Here is an 8,146-nt window from a genome sequence, read left to right as displayed (position 1 = left end):
CCATAAATCATGAGGATTCTAAGATTCTGGAATATTTCTAAGACTACTTATAGTAGTCAATTGATGATTATGGCTTATACATCTCTAGATTTGTGATTTACTTAAATAAAATCTCCATAAGGTGATTTTGTTTGTCTTCTTATACAATCCAGAACGTAAAGATGCTCAGTGTATGAATGAATAAGTGTATAAACAAAAGAGCGAATGAAAAATTATTTTTTGACTCAAGTGGACAACTGGTCATTCTGATATTTGACACTGGTTCAATAGGACCCAATTATACAATTGTTAGTTGTCTATTCTTTCACTTATTCTAAGGAGGGAATAAAATAACTGGGGAAAAAATGAAGTGAAATAATAAATCTTAATTACAACACTCTGGTTTCTCTTCAGATTGAATAAATCTTTTGCCTTTTACTAAAGATTTCCATGGAGAGGAATAACTCTGAGTTTTACACCAATTTTTTGAGGCCTTGCCCTGGCAAGGCTACTTACTGTTTTCCAAATGAAAGAATTATTGCTTTTTTGCTTCTTACAGCAAAGCTACTTGCTCATTTTTGCTAGTTACTTAGTGTATGTGTGCATATTAAAGCAAACAGGATTTTCTGGGAATCTGTGTACAAATAGGGTGCCCAGGTTCAACCGAACTGGATCCTGCATACATACCGCAACTAAGCATCTGCACGCCACAGCTAAGACAACTAAGAAGTCCACATGCCACAACTAAGAAACTAAGACCCAGCGCAGCCTAAATAAATGAATATTTTTTAAAAGGAAAAATCATCATTAAAAAAATCTTAATTACATATCTACTCTCCAGAAGATATTACACCCTGTTCTTTCCTTTAAACCTCTCTATCTAAGTGACAAAGAAACAGGAGGAATTCCAACACAATTATTACACAGCAATTGAACATATACCATATGCCAGGACAATCAAAACATGATCCCCATCAGCTAGGAGAAGCTCCTGTGGTTATTTGTTGCTGTAATGTAAGCCAAGGTTAGCCCAGCATAGTTGTGCCTCATAAAAGACAGTGGATGTAGATCTACCCATCCTTTGCCCTTTGCTGCCACCCCAAAACTGGAGATCCATCTTGGATCCTAATTTTTGATCAGTACATTTTGCAATGTAATTCACAGCTGCATATTCTCAACACTGTCAAATCTCTAGCTGACCACGGACGTAGTCCTTAGCATATCCTCATACAAGAATATATATATACATATATATATCAATCAATATATATCATCAAGGATTACAACATAAAGTGAAGAGTGCCATAATGGAGATATATATAAAATGTAATGGTTGAGCAGGAAAGAGAATAATGTACTATTTTAGAGTTGAAGAAGCCTTTCCAGAGGGACTTCCCTTTGAGCTGAGAATTGCCACGTGAGCCAAAAGCAGGAGGCAGGTGGATATCAAAGACTTGATGCATGCAAAGGTTTATGGGATGAAAGTGAGGAGTATATGTAGCGAGGGCATGAAAACTTGTAGGGGATAAAAAAGGAAAGAAGGTTGGGGTGAGATGCTGAAGGGCCTTTCACGTTATCTTAAGGTAATTACATATTTTGTTCAATGCTAGGGATAAAGAAGCATGGTTTGGAAAAGCAAGGCAAATTATAGCTGTTTTGACACAGAGGATATTTTTCCATATCAGAATTTAAAAGCTATTAACTTTTGTAAACAAATGATATATGCAACAGACATCACTGGCTCTTAATCTCATTCTGACTTCTATCCCTAGGGTATGTTGAAAATTCAGTGAAACTTAGGCATGGGAGGAGGAAGGAGGTATAGTTTCAGAATAAGGATGATGAAGGTATGAAGCTCAGGGATGGCATAGGATTACTGCACATTACTTTTTTACAAAGAAAGAGGTATAAGAAAACAAAACACCTGGAACTCTAATGGTGTTGGTTATTTTGGGGGCCATGTCAAGTGTTCCTGAGTAAATATGTCAAGAGTCCTGTGTTAAAATATCTTTAACGAACCATTCCGTGCCTTCCAGGAAATATGGAAAATTGTTTTTTAAAGAAAAGGTTTTCTTAACCAAAGTAAGAAATATAATAGGTTACCTATAATAGAGGGACATTTTAAAGATACACTAAGACCAATATGTTGAAATCATTGGGATCCAGAACCTAGATAACATGTATTTGATAAATGAATAACTGAGACACAAAATAATTTTCTAATAGTTAAGACTGCCTTGGGAAACAGTGGGTCCCAAGAATAAAGTTATTCAAACATAAGCTTAGATGCTATAGAAAAGAATTCTAGTAGCATTAATCATTTATGGCTTCTCCTGAACGCCAAATTCAAACTATAATTCGAATTATAAACATTGCCTCAACTCAAATTGGTAGCAAGTTTTTCGTACTGAAATATGAAACAAGATTCCATATCGAGTAAGGCATAGCCCTTTGTAGAACATAGATTTTGTGATAATGCCAAGATACACATTGAAGAAACTCTACTACCCAAAGTTCATTTAATATTTGTTCAAAACTATTTATTGGGTACCTGCTATGTTCAAGGCATTGTTTACTAGTACTGCTGATATTTTTTTGAACTAAAATCCATAAAATTCCAAATAGAAAGTATATTTTATTAAAAGACAAATAATGAACAAACAAATACATATAAAAATGGCAGGTTACAATGAGTTTGATATTTAAAACAAAAAGCATAGAGAGAGGTACAGAGTGATGAAAGATAATGATGGCTTTTAATAGAGTGAAAGAATCCTTGAGAAAGAAGATAACTGAGTAAAGATCTGTATGAAGCAATGGAGCAAACAAAGAGATGATAGGAAGGAAAGTCTTTCCAGACAGAAGGAAGAGACGATAGATAGGCCCTGAAGAAGTGAACAACTTTATGTGGTTAAAGAGCAGTATTAATACCAGTAGGGGAGAAGCAGAGTAAATTAGGAGAGAGTTATGGGAGAAAAATTTAAAGAGGGTGTGGGGCAAGATGATCTAGGGCTTCAAGGAGTATGGCAAGCATTTCAGATTTTAATCTAATTGTGTAGGGAGGAAGTCTTTGGGAGGTTTAAACAGGGAAATGATATAATCTTATGTGTATATTTTTAAAATACTGTAGGTATTTAAAAATATTTATGGTATTTCAGGAACAGACTGTAGGGGAATAAGAATACAAGTAAGGAAACAGAAGACTTCAGTACTCTATACAAGATGAGGATGGCTTAAACTAGGGTGGTAGCAGTGTTTGGTAACTGGTTTATATTTTGAACTTAGCTCTTTCAGGAATTTTTTGTCTGGATAGGATATGGAGCTGTAGGAAAGAGAGGAATCAAGAACAAATCCTGGATTTGTGGGCTATAAAACCTGGGTAAAGGTGGCAATATTTTCTAAATGGGAAGACCACATGAAGAAAGTTTTTTGTGTGATTATTTATTTGGCAAGTGCAACAAGATAATTAAGACTTATCTTTTATTTCTGTTAATTTGGAGAAGCTTATTAGGCATCCAACTGGTAATGTTGAGAAGGTAGTTGGTTCTGTTACTCTGGATGTCAGGACAGAGTCAGAGCTGTAATTATTAATTTTGGAGATCTTACCATGTGGATTCCATTTAAACCATGAGACTTAATGTGATTACCCAGAGTGGCAGTTTGGGAAAAGAGCAGAAAATCAAGGACTGAATGCTGTGGGAGAAAACACTAACAATGAAGTCAATGAGTTAAGAGAAAGAGGAGAAGAGTATGGTAACTTGAAAGCCAACTGAGAAAATGAGAGACTACTTACTATGCACGTCAAATCATACAGAGATAAAGAAATATGATTAATTTTTCTGGCTAGACTGCTTCTAACACACTGGTCAGAAGACATCCATGCACAATTCAGCATGTTCATACTGTTTAACATTACAAAGGACTCTGTCTTCAAAACCAAATGATTAATTCCAACAAGTACGGCTCCCAGTTAGAACAACTGAAAGCAGATGAAAAGCATCCACAATTAGTCAACAGAAAATGCATAATCTTCCATCAGCATAATGCAAGACCCCATGTTTCACTGATGACCAGGCAAAAACTGTTACAGTTTGGCTGGGAAACTCTGATTCAACCACTGTATTAACCAGACACTGCACCTTCAGATTTGCATTTACCTTGGTCTTTACAAAATTCTCTTAATGGAAAAAATTTCAATTCCCTGGAAGACTGTAAAAGGCACCTGGAACAGTTCTTTGCTCAGAAAGATAAAATGTTTTGGGGAGATGGAATTATGAAGTTGCCTGGAAAATGGCAGAATGTAGTGGAACAAACAGGTGAATATGCTGTTCAATAAAGTTCTTGGTGAAAATGAAAAATGTGTCTTTTATTTTTACTTAAGAAACCAAAGGCATTTTTTTGGCCCACTGAATACTACAGAATAAAACTTGGGCCATATTATTAAGGGTCTTGAATTTCAGGATTTGGGGGAATATGTTCATTTTATATGAAATCTGAGCTTCAGAGAAATTTTTCTGGAAGTAATAGTGAATTAGAAAAAGAAGACATTAGAGACACAGTAGCAGGCTATTTGATTATTCGACATTTAAAAAACTGAAAAATTGATTTGTATTTGAAAAGCAGGCATGATATACAGAGGAAAATATACAGCAAGGAGGTAAGAATGTATGACCATGGTTCAGTAGGGTCTTTGGAAATAGAGAAATATATTGGAGGCTCCCAGGCTACGAGATACTGGTTGAAATATTGAAGAGAGTAAAAACAAAGAGAGGAAAACGAAAGAATGTATCAAACTTGATAATGTCTATATTTAGAGGAGGAAGAGTAACAACTCAAAAGTTGAGAAGGATGGAAGCAAGGATCATGACAGGGAGATCAGGTAGTAATGTTAAAGAAATAACAAATCCTCACATTTGATTATTTGGGGGTCAAATGAAGGTGTGTTTGTAGCCTGTAAGAGGATGACCTGACACTTTCCTGGTGGTGCAGTGGTTAAGAATCCACCTGCCAATGCAGGAGACACAGGTTTGAGCCCTGGTCCAGGAAGATCCCGCATGCCATAGAGTAACTAAGCCCGTACACCACAACAAGTGAGCCTGCGCTCTAGAGCCCACGAACGACAACTACTGAGCCCGTGTGCAACAACTACTGAAGCCCGTGTGCCTAGAGCCCATGCTGTGCAATAAGAGAAGCCACTGCAAAGAGAAGCCTGCACACTGCAATGAAGAGTAGCCCCCGCTTGCCACTAGAGAAAGCCCGTGTGCAGCAACAAAGACCCAATGCAGCCAAAAATAAATTAATTAATTTAAAAAAATAATGTATCCTTTGAGAAATTAAAAAAAAAATAAAGATGACCTTTTTTACAAATTACTGTCTAAATTGGGACACTACTGAAAGGAGATACCAACAATAATCATGATAATTGATCTACAACCACTATAAAAGTAAGATTGTCCCTGGAATGCTGGATATACAGTCACTCTGGATAAGAGGCGTGAGTTGGGGAACAACTACAAGCTATATAGCTGCTAACAGGAGAGTAAACACTTGGTGAACTCAGAGAATAGAGAATAAAATCAAGAGCACAAGCAAAGAGAAGCTTCAAGAGGGTAGAGGAATAATACACGGAGATCACCTTCCTCCCCACAAATACATCAAAAATACATCTACACGTGGAACGATTCCTACAGAATAACTACTGAACACTGGCAGAAGAACTCAGACTTCCCAAAAGGCAAGAAACTCCCCACATACCTGGGTAGGGCAAAATAAGAAAGAAAAAACAGAGACAAAAGAATAGGGATGGGACCCACACCTCTGGGAGGGAGCTGTGAAGGAGGAAAAGTTTCCACACACTAGGAAGCCCCTTCACTGGTGGAGACTGGGGGTGGCTGGGTGGGAAGCTTCAGAGACACAGAGGAGAGCACAGCAACAGGGGAGCGGAGGGCAAAGCAGAGAGATTCCCGCACTGAAGATCAGTGCCAACCGGCACTCACCAGCCTGAGATGCTTGTCTGCTCACCCACTGGGGCGGGCGGGGCTGGGAGCTGAGGCTTGGGCTTCGGAGGTCAGACTCCAGGGAGAGGACTGGGGTTGTCTGCATGAACAAAGCCTGCAGGGGGCTAGTGTGCCACAGCTAGCCAGAAGGGAGTCTGGGAAAAAGTCTGGACCTGCCGAAAAGGCAAGAGGCCGTTGTCTCAGGGTGCACAAGGAGAGGGGATTCATTCCCTGTGTGCCCACAGAAGGGAGAGCACCACCTAAGCAAGCTCCAGAGATGGGCGCAAGCCATAGCTAACAGCTCAGACCCCAGAGATGGGCATGAAACGCTAATGCTGCTGCTGCTTCCAACAAAAATCCTGTGTGCAAGCACAGGTTACTACCCACATTGCACCCGCTGGAGCCTGTGCAGCCCGCCACTGCCACGGTCCTGAGATCCAGGGACAACTTCCCCAGGAGAACACATGGCATGCCACAGGCTGCTGCAATGTCACGCTGGCCTCTGCCAACACAGGCTTGCCCTGCATTCCAATTATGACCACTGAACCCCTCCCTTTCCCCAGCCTCAGAGAGCAACAAAGTCATAATCAGCCCCTGCTTTAACCCCCTCCTGGTTGGGCAGGGAACAGACGCCTGAGGGGGGCCTAGATGCAGTGGCAGGGCCAAAACCAAAATCAAAACTAAACCCCAGGAGCTGTGTGAACAAAGAAGGGAACGGGAAATTTCTCTGTGCAGCCTCAGGAGCAGCAGATTAAATCCCCACAATCAACTTCATAAACCGTGCATCTCTGGAATACCTGAATAGACAACATATGTTCCCAAAATTGAGGCGGTGGACTTTGGGAGCAACTGTAGACTTGGGCATTGCTTTCTGTGTCTGATGTCTTTTTGGTTTTATGTTTATCTTACTGTACTTTTTAGTGCTTGTTATCATTGGTGGATTTGTTTATTGGTGTGATTGCTCTCTTCCATTTTTATTACTTTTTATTTTATTATTTTTTCCCTTTCTTCTCTTTCTCTCAGTGTGTATGTGTATGTTTCTTTGTGTGATTTTGTCTGTTTAGTTTTGCTTTTAACATTTGGTTGGAGGTTCTATCTGTTCATTTTTCTGTTTTTGGTTTATTTCTTCCTTTTCTTCCAAGCTATGTGGCCAGCAGGATCTTGGGGCTTCAGCCAGATGTTGGGTCTAAGCCTCCAAGGTGGGAGAGCCGAGACCAGAACATTGGACCACCAGAGACCTCTCGGCCCCACGTAATATCAATGAGCGGGAGCTCTCCCGAGATCTCCATCTCAACACTAAGACCCAGCTCCACACAATGGCCAGCAAGCTGCAGTGCTGTACACCCCATGCCAAACAACTAGCAAGACAGGAACACAACCCCACCCATTAGTACAGAGGCTGCCTAAAGTCATACTAAGCTCACAGACACCCCAAAACACACAACCAGAAACAGCTCTACCCATCAGAAAGACAAGATCCATCCCCTCTCACCAGAGCACTGGCACCAGTCTCGTCCAGCAGGAAGCCTGTACAAGCCACTGAACCAACCTCACCCACTGGGGGCAGACACTAAAAATAATGGGAACTACGACCTGTAGCCAGTGAAAAGGAGACCCCAAAAACAGTAAGTTAAACAAAATGAGAAGACAGAGAAATGTAGAGCAGATGAAGGAGCAAGTAAAAAACCACAAGACCAAACAAATGAAGAGGAAACAGGCAGTCTACCTGAAAAAGAATTCAGAATGATAGTAAAGATGATCCAAAATCTCGGATATAGAGGGGAGAATATACAAGAAACATTTAACAAGGACCAAGAAGAACTAAAGAGCAAAGAAACAATAATGAACAACACAATAAATGAAATTAAAAACACTCTAGAAGGACTCAATAGCAGAATAACTGAGGCAGAAGAATGGATAAGTGACCTGGAAGACAAAATAGTGGAAATAACTACTGCAGAGTAGAATAGAAGAAAAAGAGTTAAAAGAATTGAGGACAGTCTCAGAGACATCCAGAACAATATTAAACACACCAACATTCAAATTATAGAGGACCAAGAAGAAGAGAAAAACAAAGGGTCTGAGAAAATATTTAAAGAGATTATACTCGAAAACTTCCCTAATAGGGGAAAGGAAATAGTCAATCAAGTCCAGGAAGCGCAGAAAGTCCC

At 39.6% G+C, this 8,146-nt stretch overlaps 1 non-coding gene across 1 annotated transcript; it reads left to right on the top strand.

Annotated features, from left to right (window-relative positions):
- Positions 1-373: 373 nt before the first annotated feature.
- On the top strand, positions 374-489 carry LOC115858200 (U5 spliceosomal RNA). Its single transcript, XR_004041567.1, has one exon. It is a non-coding gene; the product is annotated as a U5 spliceosomal RNA (small nuclear RNA).
- Positions 490-8,146: the final 7,657 nt, after the last annotated feature.

The sequence above is a fragment of the Globicephala melas genome, chromosome 5 (assembly GCF_963455315.2).
Source record: "Globicephala melas chromosome 5, mGloMel1.2, whole genome shotgun sequence".
Classification (NCBI taxonomy): domain Eukaryota; kingdom Metazoa; phylum Chordata; class Mammalia; order Artiodactyla; family Delphinidae; genus Globicephala; species Globicephala melas.
Note: the sequence above shows the minus strand (reverse complement) of the source record. Positions and strands in the feature narration are given on the sequence as shown.